General features: G+C 36.8%; 2 long non-coding RNA genes across 2 annotated transcripts in view; one reads left to right on the top strand and one right to left on the bottom strand.

The window, feature by feature from the left end:
• The window catches only part of LOC139827111 (uncharacterized), a 49853-nt gene extending 46344 nt beyond the window's left edge, over positions 1-3509 (bottom strand). Inside the window, exon 1 of the long non-coding RNA XR_011737307.1 lies at positions 3198-3509. This is a non-coding gene — a long non-coding RNA (uncharacterized lncRNA). The remainder of the gene's footprint in view (positions 1-3197) is intronic.
• Positions 3510-8618: 5109 nt separating this feature from the next.
• On the top strand, positions 8619-21590 carry LOC139827110 (uncharacterized). Its single transcript, XR_011737306.1, has 3 exons — positions 8619-8695; positions 9764-9890; positions 21511-21590. It is a non-coding gene; the product is annotated as an uncharacterized lncRNA (long non-coding RNA).
• The last annotated feature ends 693 nt before the right edge of the window (positions 21591-22283 follow it).

The following is a 22283-nucleotide window of genomic DNA, read 5'->3' as shown; positions in this document are numbered from 1 at the left end:
AGATATTAAAAAAAAATGTCGGGAAGCCAAATCTGTTTATTTCTGTCTGCGTTTAAAAATGAAGCATCTACAATCATTGCATTTTTGTGTGAGCTCTGCAACCCTATTACCCTAGATTTGCTATTGCCATGTTTCTGGTATTGCTATTGAGGAGCTGATGAATAGCACGGCCTAGCATCCTAATGCCGTTCAGGTACAGCAATGACAGGTCTGTAGCCCAGAGACCTTGAAAATAACCAGGTCTGATGCAAAGTTTGAATGATAAATGCATCCACCTAATAATATTGTACCTGGCAACACTATTGGTTTTAGACATCTTATAAGTATTAATGGGAGAAATCTTGGGAGAAAGAGTAAATTTAACCTTGGCTTTCCACCTTTGAGCCACAAAAGTTAACTCTAGGTCTCCCTTTCCCTTCAGACATCAACTAATAATACTATTGGTTAAAATAAATCTCTTCTTAGAGGCCTTGCAGGGTCTTGAAAGAGTCAGGAACCACTGGAAGTTCAGAGCACCTTTGTATGTATGTTCCTTGCATGCCAGGAAGATGGCAACCAAGATAGTACCATCAATGAAGTCTCTTAGGATTTCCAAGTAAAATACAAGTCTGTTCCAGCTTGTACTGTAGCTTTATGATTGTTCTTTCCTGCCAGACCAGTCAGAAGCAGTCTTAGCAGTCCTGGGTCCAGCAAGACATATTGGTCCTGCTACTCAACTGACAGTAAGCATCTAACACTTGACTTTCAAATATTAACTCTTTAATGACAGCCAGAGAGAAATCACTATAGTTGTTTAGATGGGGAAAAGGCAATGGACATTATCAACAATTTACTAAGAATGATGTATGTAAAATGAGAAAATGCTGCTAATCAGCACATCAAGAGCTGTATTTAAATGGCTACTTTAAAATTTGACACAACTAGAATTTGAACGGTTTCCAGACTGTAAAAAAAACGACTCATCTCTGCCTCTTGATTTAAAAGAGAATCCATAGTGTGTTGATTACACTAATTACAATGCAGTTGAACTCCTCCTTATTCCTCAGCCACTAGGGACCACAAACACATTGCCTTCATCTTGGTCTGAACAATGTGCTTGACTCCAAATTATGGGCATAGAGAGGTTATATTCTAAATCATTTCATACTCTGAGTAAGGCAAATAATGAGTTTTCATTGCATAACATCTACGGCATGAAGTCTTTTCCATGTGAGACAGAGCAATGTATGATGGTGCGCTGTGGTGCCAGGCATAAAAATAAAGGCACCTCATGATATTGAAAAAAGGCAAAAAGAGTAAAGGTACTTGGGAAAAGAAACAAAAAAAATGAGGAAAGCAGGTTTGGAAACTGAGCATGGCTAAAGTAAGGGTGGCAGGAGCTTTGAAGGCTTTGAATGAAGACACAGAATATATGTGGAAATGGATGCCTAAAAGGTAACTGGTACATTCAAAGGCTTAGGAAGAACCCTATGAGAAACACGGGATTATTCTTGTTAAAACTAGCACCTTATTAGCATTAGAGTGTGAACAACCTGTCTGAGATTCCTTTCACTCTTCTACCCCAAAACCTCTTTTGCTGTCAATTAATCTGTCTGCTGTCTCATCATAGCTACAATCTTTGATTCAGAATTCTTATTAATTGTCACATAATGCATTACAGCCACAATACAGGATAGAAGAGGACTGTAAAGATCCACAACACCAGAAAGAGGGGAAAGATTTTGAGCAGAAAGTGCTTGGCAGAGAACTGAATATAAAGAGAAGCAATGGGCACCCATGCGAGGAAGAAAGGTACTGCTGTCTTGGAAAAATGACCACTTCCATCCCCTTTAGGAACTGTGATGTTGTCTGAAAACTGATTGGTCTGAAGACTGTTTGCTGTAGTGAACTTTGCCTTGAGTGCCCAACTCTGTGTCTTGTGGTTTTTTTTTTTGGTTGGTTGGTTTGTTTGTTTTGTTTGGTTGGTTGTTTTTTTGTTGGTGGTGGTTTTTGCCTTGTTGTTGCTGTTGTTTGAGTTTTGTTTGCTTGTTTTGTTTTGTTTTGTTTTGTTTCCCTGTGTATATATCAAAGGCTGTTCCCCAGGGTCCCAAACTGTGAAAAGTCAACATGAAGCGGGATGTATAGCAAAGCAATAATTTCCCAGTGGGTGGGAAGGGGTCATTCATTGAGCTCTGCCCAGGACCGACACATTCACTGGCTAACACAACATGATTACACTAAGTTAGAGCATGTTTAACTAATTCTGATATACCTGTTGCACAGGCTTTTGGGTAGGATTCGCTGCATTAACCAGGCACATACACAGTGAAGCTGTATTCTTCAAATATCCAGAGTGAAACCATAGGAGGAATCCCTCAGCTTCCTTTCTTGTCCTCCTGAGATTCCTTCCTCATAGTCACCATCAAAAGTCAGAAAAAAACTCAGCTTCCTATCTCCTCCATGGTAGTTGTTCATGGAGCAGATGACAGTCCAGGAGATTTTCATTTCCCCAACCAGACTGCCTCACCTTTCTCCCAACATCTTTCTCCCAACCTCCCCCAAACTTATCTAAAAGAACTTTTTATTTACTCCTTGATGTTCACAAACTTCTCCCAACCCACTTTCCCGCAGTCAGTGACGGGCAGAATTCATCTAATTAAATGTAGAGAAATGGAGTTAGACATCCACCCCTGGGCTAATCACCCTGGCATCCCTACATGATTAGGGGAAATAAAAAGCCATTCCTGGAGCATGATCCCTTCAGAGTCTACTTTAAGATGAAATTAATCACATTCTGGAAGTAAGAGTCCCTACCCAGGACAGTAAAGCTAGTCCAGAAGATACTGGCATCATGTTTATTGTCCAGACTTTGGTGAAAAACATCCTGGGACCTTTTCCTCATTCAATTTTGATAATCTTATTAAAACTGAGAGGTCTCAGTTTGCAGCACATTACTTTTGTTAAACCCATCAACCACTTTACAATAAATACCATTATTCCTTTATGTACCCTATGTTAAAGCAGCTGGACATTGATTCACAAGTAAATGTGAATCTGCTTGATTTACAAGTAAATTGTAAATCACAGTATATAATAAAGTGTTCCATCAAGAAGAAATAACACTTAAAGTTTTCCAGATTATAAATACACCCACTAAGCAGATTCATCAGTGCAAAAAGTGGTTGTGTTTATTCCTCAAGTAGGAGAGGTGGCCTTACCTGCTTGTAGTTTTCTCAGATTTTCCAGTATGGTCATGATAATCTTGTTGCTTTCTTCCAAGTTTTCTTCTTCAGGTATTTAACCTGTTTTGATCTGAACTTTTTGTTCATTGGAACTATGGACTTAATGACTTGGAAATCTTTTTGCGATGACCTGGCAAGGGTTATGAAGTGACTCAGTAGCAAAACAGGAAAAGGCACTCAAGAAGAACTGGCTCATGGTCTTTCTCAGAGACTCTCTGCCTGGTTTTAAGTACTTACATGACCATCATCACTCAATCTTTCTTAACAAGACTATTTAGACTATTTTTCATGACTATTATTTTACAAGAGTTTTGTAATAACTCAGAAGTACTGGAAAAAAAAAAATTGAAATGTCTCTCTGTTTTTTTTTCTTTTTTTTTTCACTCCTTCACCCAAAATATATGTTTCCTTCCACTGTGTACAATCTGTTTCTGTGGCAGTGGCTTGAGTTTCCTAGGAAACGGCTGCAGGTCAGACCTTGATTGGTTGTGTTGTCAGCTTGATTGCAGTGTTTCAGGCGGTGGGACATGTAAGTGCAGCTCCGAAGCAAGTAAATAGGGGGCTATCCAAGAGCTTTGCATTAGTGGTCTGAAAGAAACCACACAGATGGCATTTTGGGGGAGTATCTGGCACAGGGGGCACTGGTTTGGAGAGAATAGGAGCCAGCAAAGGATTAGAAAAGAGACAAATGAGAGGTGTGGGTAGGACAGGTGGGATGGAGGGCTTTGGAGGACAGAAGTTTGGCTGCAGTGAAAGCATTGAAGGGTCAGCTGACAGTACAGTGCTGTAGTGATCTGGACCCCAAGTCCCTCAGTTACTGGGACTTGAACACTTTCAACTGCCAGTTTTCAGAGGCAAATTGATATATTAATACAGTACTAGGGTGGGGAAAAAAAAAGTTTCTCACTGTAGTGCCTAGGTATCAGTAAATTAAAAGAGATAACTATTAAAAAGAGTAACAGTTCTGTATCCTGCAACCTTTTGGGAGGTTAGAAGGGGTTTGCCTAAAAGGGACATCTCTGATCCTGCTTTGTTTATGAATCTGGGAACAGTAAAACCACCTAGGAAGGACACACATAATGCGGAGGAAACAGTAAAGGTGGGAACAGCCGTTCTAAAGGGCTCCCTAAGCTTTCTTTTTCCACATGTCCAGGAATACTGAAGAGCTGTCTGTGCTCGTATGTGAACACAGTCACATACATATTTTCCTGGTTAAATCCTGTACCAAATTTCTAAAACATGATTTCAGAAACACAGTATATCCAGAATGAATGTGATTACCTTTTCCTTTTCCTTTTCCTTTTCCTTTCTCTTTCCCTTTTCTTTCTCTTTCTCTTTCTCTTTCTCTTTCTCTTTCTCTTTCTCTTTCTCTTTCTCTTTCTCTTTCTCTTTCTCTTTCTCTTTCTCTTTCTCTTTCTTTCTCTTTCTCTTTCTTTCTTTCTCTTTCTCTTTTTCTGTTGCTTCCCTTCCCTTCCCTTCCCTTCCCTTCCCTTCCCTTCCCTTCCCTTCCCTTCCCTTCCCTTCCCTTCCCTTCCCTTCCCTTCCCTTCCCTTCCCTTCCCTTCCCTTCCCTTCCCTTCCCTTCCCTTCCCTTCCCTTCCCTTCCCTTCCCTTCCCTTCCCTTCCCTTCCCTCAAAATTAAGCTCAATTTTAAACTTCAGTAGAATAATAACAGTGTGTACTTCTGACTCATTCTGCCAAATAAACTTCCACATGGTGATTATGTCATGTTCTGACTCCTTAATATACTTGATAAATTTTTGGCAAGCAGACATGCGTAATAACAAACTTTGAATCTACATATTAAAAAAAAAAAAAATACAAACAAACAAAAAACCCCCACACAAACACCAAACAAACAGAAGGTGTTGCTTGTTTTCCATGTAAGTAGTTTCATTTATTTTCTCCCCGATTCGCAAGCAGATCGTTTTCCGTTAATTAAGTAAAAAGTACTTAGTGGAATTGATCTGAATTCAGGTCTAAGAGCACTCACTAATTCTGCTGTTAGTTTTAGGAAGCTGATGGCAAAAAGCATCTATCAAGACAAATTTGCAGTGGATGCTGCAGGCACCACCCATGGTTAGAGTCACAGTCAAACGTCTGCAGTTTAACAGCTTGCCTCTGTGTCAGCTGAGTACCAGGGACTGTAATCATACTTCAACCCATGGAAAATATAAATTAGCGTAACCCTATATAACCTGCCATGAAATATTTTTTTTAAAAAATCACATTTTTTGTGTTTTTTACAGGCTTGCACAGAGATTATCTCAGTTCATCTGAAGAACAGTAACCAGTTAAATCATGTTTAACAGATACAGCCTATGGTGACAGATGTGTTTCATCCCACGATGACAGATCAAACCCACCTTGACGTTTCACTAGTTAAACAGAAAAGGGAGGAGGGAGGGAAAAAGGGGAGGTGAGGGCACCCATCTGCTGTCACACAGAAGAGAAGCAACAAGTTAGGAGGAACAAAACCTCTTGATTTCTTCACTAGTGCCTTCCCCAGAAAGCAGTGCTGCTCTTCTTTTAATAGTGTATCACTGTTTTTCAAGCAGATGTACAGCTCTCATTAGCGATAATCCTCCATGCTCCCTCATCTTCGATTTCCCAGCTTTACACAGATAACATTAGTTACTTTCTTTTTATTGCATTGTTCCATTTTTGTGTACTCAGAGAACTATCTGCATTACAATAATCTATGTAGGCAAAATGGGATTAAGAAGGGAGTTGAATGAATCAGCCAGAGTCATTCAGTAAATAATCAAGGAAATTTTAAATAGGAAAATGCATCACTATAATTATGCAGGTAACACCAATTGATGCTTTTTATTGAAACTTTCTTAATCCTCAATGTAGAGAGATTAAATGACACAGGATTTTTTTTTTTTTCCTTAATAATACCTTTCTCTGGAAAAGAAATACATATTCCAGGTAATGCATTTGCTAGCATCCTTCTTATGGTACATAGAGGGAGCTGTTGGCATAGGTTTATTAGACTAATCACAGTGAAAATTTTCCATTGTTATCAAACCCTTTATAAGATTTCATTATTACTTAAACTGGAAAAATCATACCTTCATCAACAGATGAATAAAAAGAATCTCATGAGTTTTATGTACATAAGGAAGATATGAACTCTAAAGCAGGGCATCACGTTTTTTAGTACATTAACTCCAATACACAAAAGTTTTGTGCTGTCTAATGGTATAAAATTAGGAAATATTAGCTTCATAATTTATAAAGTATTCCACTGTATATGTATACAAGACTCTCTTCCGTTACTGCTAATACTGCAGGGCAGGCTAAGAGCTCAAAGCTGGGAGTTTTATCCTCGGCAGAGTGCAGTGAGAACACTATCCCTGCCTCTCGTTCTGGTGATATTCAGGGATTTTTTTCAGGCTGCTGCTGACAAAAGGGAGAGGCAAGTATTTTAAAGAGAGGTTCTTACCTCTTGGAAATATTTGAATGCTGTTAATTACCACTGTAAAGGTAGCAGGACTCTTTTGTTCAACAGTTCTCTTTCTCCTAACATGGGCACCTAAAATTGTCATTAGTTTGCCCTCAGGATTCATACAAACATTCAAATTTTGCAAAAACACATAAGCAAATGTACATTATACAAAACCCACAGGAGCTGTATTTAAAACAAGTTAAGGAAGGATTAGTTACTGCAATCATGGGTTTTAATAATAATAATAATAATTAAAAAAAAAAAAAAAAAGAAGAATTCACCCTTTATTTGTAAACCTACAGAATATTTTGTTAACTGTTACGCCCATCATGATTGGTTGCTGAAGTTCTCTAGGTTTCTAAATTCCATGTGGCACTTGCAGGGCTGACATCCCTAAATCATGACTGTTCCCTCTGTGGTCTTAGTTTAGAAACTCCCAAACAGGAAGTTCTGAAAATGATAAAACAGATACTAATTCCAAAGAAACGTCTGGCAAAACTTTTTGGCTCACAGCTTCGAAATGCAGGTGAGCCCTGGCCATTTTTAGCCAGGTCAACATTGAGAGTCTTAAGGGTTATATCAGAGCTGGACAGCAAAAAAAAGGACCCCAAAACATTTTACATTTTGTGAGATCATCTTAGGCTTTAGGACCATCTTAAACATTCAATATTTTTTCACATTTCACATACTAAAAATGCTGTGCAATAACAATGGGGCTACGTAATTTCACAGAAAGCACACATATGCTAATTTATGTGTACACGGTCATTGATACATTTTTCATCTGACTTATAAATACATTCTATTTGGGATTGAACAAAAATTAAGGTATTTACAATGACCAGTTTGTACCTGACCTTCATTTCAGTCAAAGACTTGACTGCCTTTGGTGTAAGGAAGAAGCAACCCTTCATTTCAGCTCACATGTAAATAAGATTTTATTTACTGCTCACTGCTGTGCTGAGAAGGTGCAGTTGACATCTACCTTGATGGCTGGAATAACAGAGACTACTGAATGATTTGTCTGTATCTCAAATTTAAGATCTATCTAGTACTTAAAATCAATTAAATATTGGGTTTATTACTTGAGGCCTCAATTCAGCATGATACACATGCAGAAGTTAACTTCAATGCATGCACATTTCCAGTGTTTTAAATAAAACTGTCTGTATGTTTAAAGACAGCTTCACACTTTTTGAATGGTGATCTAGGCAGTTGCCTAGATTTCTGTTTTAATAAGTGCACAATATCTGAAGAACCCATTTGTTTTTTCAGTAATTAGTTTTTTAGCCCAAATGTTCTAAACCCACACAAATTGGTGTGGTTTTTGTTGTTGGTGGTGGTTTTTGTTTTGTTTTGTTTTTTTCATTCCTAATGCAATGTTTGAAACTATGATTCCTCTAGAGCTGTTTATGAAGGAGCAGGAAGGGATATTTAGCTTAGGATAGATGTACTGAAAAATAAAAAATAGAAACTTTTTAAAGTCAGTCATTTCATGTTTGGAAGAAAACTAACAACTAATCTTAGCTAAAGCACTTTCATTTCAGTTCATGACACTAACAGCTTCTGTAATTGTAGTGTTGAGGCAAAGAAGTTCTACGTTGTGAAAAATATATACTAAATTGTTCCTAAGTATCTCAGAAGATCTTTCTGTTGGGTTTCTCTGCCTTCTGCCAGAAAACCTGTACAATCACAGCACATTTATTTTTCATTGAACAGTCTTCTGCATAGCAACAAACCACAAAAATGCATGAGTACTTAACATGGGAGAAGTCAGGATACACAGACAGTGCATACAAATCCTTAGTTGACCATAAAGAAACTGTGAGACAAGTCTGAGGGAGAGAACTTGAAGCATTTTGAAACATTTACAGTCTGTTCCCTCCCAGGACAGGACAGGAACAGATGATGATTAATGATAGAAATCACAGATTGTCTAGGAGAATGAGACTGGACGGACTTGTTCTATCTGTGGATGGGAGATATCTCACAGTAACTGGGATTCAGGACACTGGTTGCTGGTAGGTAGCATTGGAAACTGCTTTTTTGATAACTTTTCTGTAGTCTTTGCTAAATAAAGGGAAATAAGATGCTGATGGTGTTTTATGAAATCTTTGGACACAAGTAGAAAAATTGCAAACTATGGCTGACCCTCATCCTGATGATTTTCTTTCTAATTTAAACTAAGTACTCTGTTTCCTCCTCTTTTCCCAGAACCCTACTTTCCTGCCATTACTCTTTTATTTAACCATAAGCATAGAATGTAAATTTTGTAGAGCTAGGGATTATCTATACACTCTGGGATTCTAGGTCCTGGCTTCAAATTCTGACCTTTATTTCCTTCACTTGGGGAAGAGCTCTTTGGGATGGTAAAACCCAGTTTCTCAGTAGTGCTTCCATCTTCTTGTTCTCAGTGAACAGAAAGCTAGTGGTATCAAAAGTGTATTTCAGCAAAAAGAATAAAAATTTCACAATGGATAGTGATGTTTTAAGATGATCTACAAATTAATCTAGATTATATATAAATTTGCTGACCAGAATTGTTACACAAGAAATCATTGTACTATTCCTGGAACCTTTTTTTACAGAAGTATGGGTATATAGAAAATTCATTGTGCCCAAGTCTTACAATATGCGAAAAAACAGAAAAAAAAAATGTTCTGGAGGTGTTTCATTGCAATGAGGCAAGATCTGTAGCAATACAACATGCAGAATCTTTACCTTGAAGTCATACTTCCAATAAATGTTTGAAACCTGCAAAAGTGATCTATAATTTGCAAAAGAGGAAAAACAGACCATACAAAAGTCACTCAAAGTACAATTTAGACCATCGTGTTCCACAATATTTATGTCACAGGTAAAAGCTCCTTGTATAACCAGATTGGATGTGTTCTACATTTGTAAGATTGTAAGACTCTGTCAGTTTTGCATTCTGTGTCAGGATGAAACTAAACCTTTTCAAAGGCCATTTCATTTGTGTATTTTCAGTTGAAAGCTGAAAGTTTGGACTGTTTTATATTTGTTTGGTTGTTTTGTTTGTTTTTTTGTTGATTTTGTGTGTGTGTGTTTATTTGTTTTTTGTTTTTAAGTGAATGAAAACCGTACTGAGAACCAGTTAAATAACATCTCACTGCACTTATAAACCTAAACTCCTAAATTAACTCAATTTGATGTAAACTGGGGACTTGAAATCATCAGACTATTGAGAAGGTTCACGTAAGTCGTACTCATTTTCTCTTGTTGGAACTCTTGCACTTTGAATGAATAGTACAATCACCTTTCTTGCAATTATCTAAAGCAGTTAAGCCAAAAGAAGAAAATACCATAAAATTGATAGTCAGAGAGAACATGAGAAAGCTTTCCCTTTTCATAAGATCTCTCTCAAAGATGCATGATTGCTAAGTAAATAAGAGAAGAAATGCAGATTGCCATGATGTTAAATTAGTTCCTTGACATACTACTTAGAAGAGAAAGCTCAAGGAGACCCAAGACATGGCTCTGCAGAGGGAAAAGAGAAAAAAAGGCTTTGTGAAAGCACTCTGGAAATTTCTATAATTTACCCACCTGGATGTTTTATTATGGAGTCTACGTACATAAGTGAAATCTGCACAATCAAGAGCACCAGTTCTTCGAGCAATATAAATCACTAGGTTGTGGTTCCCAACTAAGTCACCAGTTCAGATTTTGTTTATTTGAATCAATATGCCAATTTTAAAATAGGTTTCATCATGTTGGTGATAATCTCCCATTTGTAATTGGGTATGACTTTATAGAAAAGCTCTCATTTTTGGATTATCTTTTGAGGCATACGCTTCAGAGAGAGCACAGATAGTCCAATAAGGGGTAGTTTTGTGCTACTCACATAGTGTGAGATTGCTTAGATAGAGTTTAATGAAGACACACAACAATTTGATACAATTCCTAAAACAGACCAAAAAAAATGGGAGTAAAACAAACCAGTCATTTGGGGTAGGTGTTGATCCAACATTCTTAAGTTTCAAAAAAGTTTGAATCTTGAATCAAATCTTAATCAATAGGACACTATATAATTTCAATCGAGATGGACACTGAACAAGGTCTGGGATAGGACTCATCCTTGAATCCAATACTTATACTCTCTTAGTGACTATTTTTGGTAGTTATAATAGCTATAGCATATCTATAATTTAATTTTGTCCCTTTTTCTTTGTGCTACACTAAAGTCACCTTAACAATTCAAATAGTTTCCAATCAGATTTTTAAATGTTATTATGTTAATATTCTATCATTTTAGACTAGGTATTGGCCCAGCATCTTTGCATAGGGAGGTCGTCAGCTTAGCTGCCACGTCTCATCATCCCTCATCTTTTAGACTATATCAGCAACAGAAAGAGTTTGCCATAAACTTTAACTACACTAAAGCCCAAGACTCAGTGAAGCTCTAAGATGGGTGCTGGCAACACTTATGCTTGAGCTTGGACACTTGAACTTGGACTCTTGTTGAAGTTCTAAGATTACTTCATGCGACTCATCCTTCCGCTCTGTCCTGCCCAACAGTGTTGTGGTAATTTGTTTAGGAGTACAACTCTTAAGATACAGGGATCGTGTAAGAAACAATCCCACAGTCTCCCCTTTCAGACCTTCTGACATTTGTTCTGTTTTCTTCATTTTCTCCCTCTATAACTGAAACACTGAGACTTTCCAGGAAGGATATCCAAGTACTGCTTGGACCAGTTCCTAGAAGCACTCTTCTTCATACACAATACAGCACAGTAATTATAAAGATATTACTTACTTTTCCTAGTTTCACTAATAACATGTCATTCTCAAGATACATCTCATGTACCAATATGTCCCTGAAGATTGGTTTTAGTGTTTCACAAAATCCTCATCACTCTTGTTTTGCAATGTCAGAGGATAATTGTATTATGGTGCAAAAACTCTTCTGTTTGTGCAGTGTCTTCTGTATCAGTGGAGTTCTAGCACAAATCCAACATCTCTTTAAAAGGCAGGAAGTTTTAAATGTTAGCTCATATAAACGGTATATTTCCAGAGAAATACATTAATGTATCTATTAATTGTCTTTCCCTTGAATGATTTTAAATGCTGATAGGGTAAGTTAACTTCCCAGTCTTGAGCTTCTTCGATTAATTTCCCATCATATGAACTTACAAATCCTCTTTTTGATTTTTTTTAAGCACAAGTCCCAGGTGTTTCATTTTTAAAAAGATGTTACAGCAATAAAAATGTTATTAAAGTGTCTTCGTTCACGCTGTTATGGTTGAGGTTGTGTCAGCATTTTCATTACAAGCTCATCTTTTCCAGAGAAAATGCTCCAGTCCGTTGGGCAAATAACAAATGTTTTACTATGACACACACCCAGGAAAGTAAGAAATATTTGAGATTAAGATTTTTGAGGATCCTTTCTTAATTCTGTATAGTATATGTTGTACTGTAATTTTCCCCCATGAATGAATAAATCAAGTATCGCCTGCCAGTGACCTCAAATTTCCTTGCAACACAAATTATGTTAACATTATTTTTTACTTAGACTTTTTAAAAATGAAATTCTAGAAAAAACATTACTCATTACTATCATGTATATTTGTCACCAGCGTGATGCTTTGAAACTGCAGGTAACCCTTAGAATTGATACTGAAATGCAGACTTGATGGGGCCCTGAAAGACATGTTAAAAGCAAAGTTTATGGAGGTAAATTTCGGTTTTGAGTTCTCAGCACTGCTGAAATAAGGTCCCAGATGTCTTGGGCTTTGTATTGTGTTGTGGAAGTACTCTAAATCATAGGTGATTTCTGGGACTCCTGCCTTAAGTGACATGACAAAGACTGCAGAAAGAGTGATACAAGGAGGAAGCAGAAATCAAGAAGTCCTTTCTCGCAGACGTCCACTGAGTAGGCTACACCTCAGTCTATTAACCTGTTAGCCAAGTCTACTTTCTCAAGAGACGTCTCACAGACCTTTTTGATCCAGTTTAATTTTTTTCAGTTACCCATTGCTATTTCTAGACGCAAGCCCCGGTGTTGATAACCCCACATCTGTTAAACGAAATTCTGAGCAATTCCACTGCTCTGGGGGTGTAATCCTGAAGTCTGATGATCTTTTGGGTGATTACCATGTCCCTGTCATATTTCCACATTCCTTGCAGAAGGTTGGATTCCATTATAGTAGCTTGGAAAATAAGTGGTTTGAATTTCATGCCTGAACTTTTCACTCAGTATTTGTTTTTAAGAACTAACACTGTCATTAATACAGGGATGAGTGTTCTCTGAGATTAATATCACTTAGTAGAGGAGGCAAGAGTCTTCTCAGCCCTACGCATATTTGTTTGTTTGTTTGTTTATTAATCTCTGAATCCTTTAAGACTAACTATTTTATTGCAGTCAGGCTTATTGTAAAAATACGTAGAAGTTACTTCTGGAACTTGGGATTCAGGTGTACCAGAAGCTGTACAGATCTCCAGGATGAGATTTTTCTAATCTACCTCAGATCAGAAAAAAAGTTAAGAAAGATTTTCAGTGGATCAGATGAACAGGGAAGAAAAGCAGGAAGGAGTATTTTCACTGTCTTTTGCACATGAGGAAGGGTTACATTAAGTTATTTGCCCATGTCAAACTTTAACTTAACCCAAACTTCTTATATTTAAGATTAATGATTCAAAAATAATGAGATTTATTTGGCTCATTTAAATGGCTGCCAACAGATTTCTTAATTTTTGCACCACTTACAGTTTTTCAAGATATGTTTCGTAAAATCTTAATTCCTCTGGTGTGCTGATTAAAAAGACTGTCCTTTGACTGTTCACTTTGATATTCAATACAAAATTCTGTGATTAGGTGCAACTATTTTTATCTCATTTCCGTGTAACTTTTGTGAATGGATGACTCCTCTTTTCCAGGGCACAGATCACTGTTCTCTCGGTCTGAATTAAGCACTGAAGTCCTGTCACAAGCATAAGGTTGTTATATGTTTTTTCCCTGTGCATCATGAGTGTGGGGTGAATCATGCACTGGAGGTATCTGCCTTTCTGACTCTCTCAATGAGTGAATTTTATTGGCAATCTGAAGTTAGATACATCAGTTTTGGATGGTTGCAATCCAAAGTGCCTCATTTCTGTCTTCCTGTAACTACTTGATCTAGTTTTGTTGCAATAGTACATTGACATTTCAGTTGTGATCACATTTCTATTATACTGTGGATCATGAATTTTTCTCATACAAGTTATCTTTGCCTTTCCTATCCTTTCTCTCTCATTACTGATGAATGTCCGAAGGAGTCAGTGTTTTTATGGAGGATCACAGGTGTTTCAAAGAAGATTCTTGTATCTATCTCTAGTTAAGTTAATTTTGAGGTGCTTAAAAACAAACAAAAAAAATCCAAAGTAAACTACTATATCAGTTGTTTTGAACATTTTTCCTGAAATCCAGTTTGCTGGAGTGAAGTATTTCTGTCATTGTCAGTTCTCATAAAAAGAAAGCTAATTATTTTCTTCTGAACTTAATATGTGGATAATTAAGATACTATTTTTACCAATCTGAAGTATTTAACTGCTTTCGTACACTATAAGTTTTTGGTTTTTGTTGTTTTTTTTTTTACTCTTCATATATTTAATTTAACTATGCTAAAAAAAAAAAAAAAACGTAAAGAGAACTACGATGGTTTGCATAATTATACAGCTACATTCAACATTATCTTTTTGAAAGTCTTTTTCAATGTTTCACTTGGTAATTTTCTCCATAACTGGGCAATTTAGGATTTTTTTTTTTTCCTTAGTCCTTACTATATTAAATGTCTGTGTCTGCACATGAAGCATTTGCTTTCAGTTTGTATATGTGAATGGGAACAATGAGACACAGAAAAATATGTATAGCTATATATGTTCTCTATATAATATGCCTGTATATTCATTATTATGTGTACATACACAAGTGCATTTGCAAATAAAAATAGAAGGGTTGTGTGTTCACAAAGAAGTATTTAGTCAACAGTTAGACCTCAGAAAAACAATCATATAAAGCGTGCACTTATTATGAAGTTACATTGAAGAATGTTTATTAATTACTCTGATAAATTGAGTCAAGCTTTGCTAGTATGGAGATTTGTTCTGATGAGTTTCTGAAGACTGTTAGAGAATAAGCTGTTTTGGGGATGTGTGTGACTCTTCTGATGCTATTTAGAAAGAATTACGGGGAACAATGCTGAGTTTAAGATATGGAAAATAACAGCAAACTGCTCCAGTCTAAAATACGGCTTTTACCTTTCACATTTTTTGCTGTAGACCCAGGTACACCTGTACCTTAGTGCACCGTGGCTGGTGACTGTGATTTGTGAGAGGCTGGTACAGGGCAAATCTGACCTGGCAGCTGTGCAAGGGCTGACATGCATCACTCATTCAGCTGCAGAAAGGAAGGATGTTTCTGCACTCAGGTGACAGTCTTTGTTTCAAGGAAGGGAGTTTTGGGTCTCAGTCTCTCTATGCTTGCTCAGAGATGTGTAATGGAGAGAAGAAATGTTGAGAAACTACTACACAAAGCTGTAATTGTCCCTACGTTCACAGAATCACAGAATGTTAGGGATTGGAAGGGACCTCGAAAGAATCAAAATATTGAATATCAGCTGTTCTGCTGTAAATTATAAAAATAAGTGGTAATATTTCCACCCACGCTTTGTAAAAGAATAATACTTGAGATGTTTTATTGTATTTTGTATAACATATCTGCATATTTTTCCCTGCAAACTTTCTAAAACCTGAACATCTTTAAAGTCTTTGATTGCTCTCTATTTCTTTTCCAAATCTAGCCAACATCCTGCACTGGAAAAATGAACAGAAATTATTTTTTATTTGTGAAATTCTGTTTAGAAAATGGTTCTGACAGTGACAAAACTCTTGCTGTGAAGTCTTTCTCTGAGCAGTTCAACTTTTAATGCACACACAGCAGCATTCCCGTGGATTTCATCACTCACTGGAAGGATATGAAAGGAATTAAACGCACTCAGATTCCTCTCAGTCCTTTCACCATTAAAGTGACAAGTTTAAAATTAAATATTTTTTAAACAAAAATTTTGCATTTCTGAGCAAAGACGAAGGTTGGTACTCCATGCTGTAAATTATTAACATGAAACCTGTCTCAGAAGGGAGAGTGTTTTATATCTGTCAGTTACTGGCTTACATATAACTTGCTGAGATTTCAGAGAATTTAACATTGTGTAAGTAGACTGGATTTAGAAATGGTTGAGAATAGTGGAGTAATTTTAGTGTTATTTTACCAGTTTCTATAACATTCTGGTGCAAAGAATGCTAAAGCTGAACTCAGCATGATTTTTTTTCAGAATTTATGTCGTATTCAGTACTTTCCACTTAAATAACTCAATTTATCCTTAGCTCTCTGTGTACCTGTCAAAAGGGAAAAGGAATCATTATCCCCATTTCACAAACATGTGATGTCTGAAAGCATCCAAAGAAGTGGTTTCTGCCACATTCACACAGAAATCTTCAACTAGGGCTGAGAGTAGAAACTTTGGTCCCTTAATCTGTACAGGCTTCAGATAGACAATCACAGGTCTGTATAAAGAGCCGAAGCTACTTAGATTTAAAATTATTAACCCTGCTGCTGAAGTGCCTCTACGAACAAAACATATACACAGTGTTTGACTGGAAACTGCAGGGCATGACAGTCGATGTGTTGCTATAATACTCGTTGTTATGAATTAATTAGTTGATTTGCATTTATATAGCACACTTTGTGTAGAAGCAACACATGGCATTATACACTTAAACTACATTGCAATTAAACAGAACGTCTGCTAGAGAAATCAGGATGAGGCATCCAAAAAAAATCAAAACTCAAAAAACAAATAATTATCATAGTTCTGATGGGAAGCAACTTATAAAAAAAAAATCAAATCTTTAACAAAGGGCAACCACATGTCTCAGTTACAAGGACAGTGACTGATCAGCTGTTCAGGGAGGTAAGTAGAAATGAAAACAAGATGTGAATAGTATGCAAGTGCTATAAAAGCAATTATGCATTTGACAGGAAGCCCGTCTGAGATGCTGATGTGTATAAGTGACAATTCTAGACACTGAATTTTGTGCAAACCACTTACACAATGAGTGGTCAAGGTAGGCCGCAAGCATAAATTGGCAGTAATCTAACTAAGGTACTATAAAATGTGAATCAGGAGACAGAATCACTGAGACAGAAATGGTCTTAACCTACTGAATTCCTGAGATGGCTAAAATGAAGTCTGGACAGCATGGCTTGCATCAGCTGATTAGGAAGTTAAAATTCAACTCCTAGGCAAACATTGAGTGAAAAATCACTGTTGAGAGAATTATTGGACCTAAGCAAAAGAGAAAAAAATTGATCCAGTTTTCTCTCAGCTGCAAAATCAGGGAAAAAAAATAATAAACATAGAAAGTTTGACTTTTGACAAAAGCTATTCACAATCAAAAGGTACATCATCAGAGACTAAAGTTATTTTTAGTTACCTCACCATGAAAATATTAAGAGACTATGCCTTCTTGAACTCTTGAAGAAAGAAGACAGTGAAATCTGTGGGACTCTTGTTTCTGTCTCTAGAGCTGAAGTACTGCCCCATGCAGAAGTTCTCAGATGATAGTCTTGGTGATTTGGTTGAACATTTTCTCTAGAAATGTCTGGACTCTTCTAGTGTTTTATTTATTCTTATGAATAATTTTTGACTCATTCAAGTCTGCCTTTCTCACCAAACTCAGTTCCCTCAGTTACTTTTATGCACACACACAGAAAAAATAAGCAAACAAACAAATTAAAAAAAAAAAAAAGAAAAATATTTTTTGCACAATTTCCTTTATTCTGACAATTTGCAGAGCAACAGTCGTAAAACTGACTGAGCAGGAAAAGAATAGGATCTGTCACCTGTGACAAAATATTTAGTGCACTTCTTCTTTAAATGTCCGTAATTAAGTCACCAGTAAGAAAATCCTAAGAAATATTAAGAAAATACTATGATCATACCCCAAACTGACTTGTTTAAGCTTTCTTCTCAATAAGATGCTTCCTACTGGAACATGGAAAGGAATCATAGTTTCTCAAGGCATCCTGAAGTCTTACCCCAGCTCCTCTAGAAGGAGGTTTAAATTTGGTGAATAATGCATATTTGCAGCACAAACTGAAAGTTAAATTTCTATCATAATAAGAGGGGAATTTAAGTTAAAGTTCAGGGTAATTGCAATAACAACCAGTAGCATTCCGGTTTAAGGAATATTTTTCCAGCATCATAATGTCCTTTGTCTTGATTCAGCTTTAAGTAGTGAACCATGCACTACAAGGAATAATAAAGGACATAGAGTAACCAGAACAGATTATCAGGAAGGAAATCAGTGGTTCTTAAGTCTCTTTTGATATGTCTAGTTTCCATGAATTTCCGGAAGGTAAAATGCATTTAATCAAGTTATTATTTCCCAAAATAATGCAACTTGCAACGTCACTTTTCTAAAGGCACAATGAGATGGTTCTTGTGGTGTTTCTCCTACAGGAGTCCACAGAACAATTCCAAGTAACATGATTTATTCCGTCAGCACTGTCCCCACTTCTATGTGGTTCTCATGGTGACTCACAAGAAATGCTTGAAGATTCTTAGTGTCACCTTGGACCAAAATGTTTGGAAAATCTTCCTGTACCAGGCAAGAATCTGAGAGAAATGTGACTAAACTTAAAGCTGTGATAAGTTCTTATCATCAAGTGAGTGCTCTCAGAATTAGTGACAAAAGGTGATAAAGGCTATTACTTATTCAAAGTACAAAACAAAACTTTTAATTATTTATGTTTGGACAGAAAGCTGAGGGCATCTTTTTCAGAAAATAAGTGTTCTCCAAGAGTTTTGTTTTTTTTTTTTTTTTTACAGTCAAGAAGATTTACATTTACAAAAGATCCTTAAAATATAGTCAAACAGATATTTTTCAGAAAATATCTTACCACCCAACCGCATTTTTGATGGACAGGTCTTAGTGACATTAACACACGAGTTCTTATTCTTTGTTTGTGGTCACCTGAGATAACTTGTCTTTCCTCAGCTCATACTCAACTGTGATCTTGCATGGTCTTGATACAGCAGAGAGAAATGATAATAGGTATTTGCCAGTGTGTTCAACCTCACTCTATAACCCTGTGCTACAATCCAGGAAAGCTGCACAAATGCTGCAGTGGGGATTTCTTTCCTGATGCACTGGCATAAGAACTACACTGTGGGAATGTTGAGAGAGTTTAAGGTGTTTGAGTACAATGAAATTATAGCTGTATTAGTGGTCAGCAATAAATTTGAGCAGCGTAGTGTAAATGTTAACAGCTATAAGTTACACATGAATGGAAAAGCCATACCAGGGGATTGGATGAAACAAAAACTGAAAAAAAATAAAGATCTCAGAGAGAAGAAGAAGAAGAAAAAAAAAGGATTAGAGGGAGAACGTGGCAATCTGCACACCCAGGAAAAACATAGCAACGCACCTCCAGTCATGCTGGCAATTTAGGCATGGAAAAATTACTGAAGGCAGATCACCATTATTAGAACAAGAAAAAGATGTTCCTAATAACTGTGTTATCTGCCATCAAATCTCCAGAGACAAAAATAGACTCATTTGCTCCAAGGTTGCAGGGGTTACAGAGTGAGGCAGGAACCACAAAAAAAGAGATTGATACCAGGGATTAAAGATCACAGCTGTACAGAGAGGAGGTGGAAACAAATTGGCGCTATTTCTAAAGCCCTGATGAAAGAAAATGGTGCCTTGCTAGGGAAGGTGACAACTGAAAGATAAAAGTAGAAAGAAAATGTTTTAATATTAGAGCTGAGCAAAGTGTTGGTAATGAAAGTGAGCTGCAGTTTTGCTTAGTTTTGTGCTTTTTCACAAAGCAAGAGCTTGGGCTGGTTTCTCGAGGTGAGCAATCCTAAGCCAATTTATTATATCTTCAGGTAAAAATGATACAGGAGAAATTGTGATTTCACTAGCTTAGATACAAACCCAGCCAAATGGGTATCCAGCCTGGTGCACCGGACTGTTTCACTTTGTTATTGAGTTTCCTCAGGCCTGACGATGGCAAAGCAGAGGTTCGTACTTGTGCAGGGCTGGAGCTGCCAAGCTTTGCAAAGCTCAGACTGAGCTACAGCGCAACCAACTGAAATAGCTGTTGTAATGGCCGTCAAATCCCCTGACACAGCAGGTATTAAATTACAAGCCATTAAGGATTAGACTATGAGATACTGCAGGAAATGCTAAAGAGGAATATTTCCACAGACTCATATATCTCGGTGGTAAGATAGGTGGACACAGAATGCATGATTACCAGCACATTAGACTTGCTCACAAAATGGAGACCATCTTGTCTTAACACTTGACCCTGAGAAATGCTAAACGGGCTACTCCCCCTCAGACTGGTGGGAGCTGAGAACAGGAAAGAAATTAATACCCATTCTTAAATCTGTCTGCTTACTTGAGATTATGTATATAGAAGTCTAAATTTAGCTTCCCAAGTTGCAGATTTTAAATAGGGATGGTCAAAATCTAAAAGAAACATTTTAGCAATGTTCTCCCATTTTTTTCATTTTTTTTTCTTTTTTTTTTTTCCAAAATGCCAAATATTTCCTGAAACATCAGCCACCTCTCATTTGGACTTCCTGTTGGTAATTATGTAGTGACGCTGATTCACTGAAACAATCAGATAATACTTATGCTGCAGAACTATAAAATCCAGTTTGCATTAGCTGAGCACAGTCTGGATACTGGATCTTTGTCTCTGTTAAACCACTTGCCTTTGTCCTTCTTGGAACCCACCATGGTTATCTAAGTACAAAGGATACATTGCAGTACCAGAGGGGAATTTGGAAGAATTTAACATGTTGTCAGGTATTTCATCCTGCAAAGACATTCTCATGTAAGTACCCAAGCAGCCTTGGTGAACTCATTCTTTATACACATGGATACAGACTTTATGTGTGTAGTTACATAGCCTGTAGTAAGGAAGAACTGTCCACATAGTGATTTTGAATTAAAATCATAGTCTTAGAGTACATTAGCTGTGACATTTTATTCAATGAATGATAATGATAGAATTGGTAGTGGGTTAGGCCAATGAGACAAGATAAATGTCTTAAGGTTTTAAGGAGCTATTTATCACTATATCTGGCTCGACAATTCCAGAGCAGAATGGTCCAATTTGTTATTGTAAGTGAGATGCTGAAAAGCTGTAGAGCAGAGAAACATATTCTGTCTGCTACCAAAAAAGGTTAAAATGGCTTAAAATGACTATAAATATTTGCTGTAGATGAACTTCTGTGCTCTTCCAGGTTTTGAAAAAGAATGAGAAAAAATATTTTATTGTGATGAATCAATGTCCTTTGGACTGTATAGGAATTACGTAAGGTAAAACAGGGTTTGTCATTCCTATCAACTAGTCACTAATGGTCGAAAAAGGTTAGCTGAGGACAAAAATATTACTGCTCACTACTTCTCTAGCTCAACATAAAATAAAAAATAATAAAATAAAAATGTGAAACATTAGAAAAAGCATATACTTTTTTGACTGTTTGAATTATTGTTCTTACTTCTGTGGCTTGGTGGTTTCCCAGGATGCTGAGCCTCCTTTCTGTTCACCTCACCGAAAACGACTGGCCATTTGGAGCACCAGGGTCAGATACAAGCAGTAGTAGCAAGAGAGTTATAAAAACGGCTGAGTTAGGGCTGTTTGCCTGAAGAATCCCTCAAATGTTCCTTCACTGGGGTAACTGTTGCTGCATCATGGCCATATACATCTTTGAGCTACCTGAATAATATCTTTCAGCTTCTGTTATCACTTCTCCTGCAGATTGGTGTCTCTCAAAGATTGGTGATCCAGCACTGGTGATGCCAGCAGAGCTCAGGCTCTCTGAGCAGTGAGTTCCCAGGTAAAGTAAGTTGCTCTTGGATTTCTGTCTCCTTATGACAAATAAATAATATCTTTCTTTTCACACTCCCTGTGGACCCAGGAAGACATAACTATTGCCGTTTCAATCATAAGAAATGCAAAATAATTAGGAGGAAATTTGAAACTCTCAATTTATCATTGATTTCTAGGTGATAGGCTCAAGAAAGCCTGGGTACAAGTGATCTTTCAGCCAGTTTCACTGCTAACATAAGGAGATGCAATTCTCTTAATTCCAGTGTCATTTTATCTGCTTTCTCTGCCTGCAGAAACAAAAAATATGATTAAATACATTTCAAGTATTCTTTCCCTTAAACCTTTCTCCTGCACAAATGAGCTGGTGACAGATTTCTGCTGAACAGTTTTGAAGCAACTCTACACCTGGCTTCCCAACATATGGGATCATCCAGACCCACAAATTCAGTCTAAGTTGTTCTATGCATGATTTTAAATTATGAATGTCACAGATCATCAATTCATTAGATGTCAGATCTAGAGTGCACGCTTTCACAAAAGCAAACACAGTTAAAACAAAAGTAGGAAGAGAAACTGAAGTTCTGAGTAATTATCCATGTTATATTGTTTCTTAGATTGCTCACCATTAAACAGATTTAGGTCTTGTTAACTGCTGGAAAGAAATTGCTGAAATTCTTTACATGTATTTAGGGACACACTTA

Source organism: Patagioenas fasciata, chromosome 1, assembly GCF_037038585.1.
Source record: "Patagioenas fasciata isolate bPatFas1 chromosome 1, bPatFas1.hap1, whole genome shotgun sequence".
Taxonomy (NCBI): Eukaryota; Metazoa; Chordata; class Aves; order Columbiformes; family Columbidae; genus Patagioenas; species Patagioenas fasciata.
The sequence above is the reverse complement of the archived record's forward strand: the minus strand, read 5'-3'. Positions and strand labels throughout refer to the sequence as shown.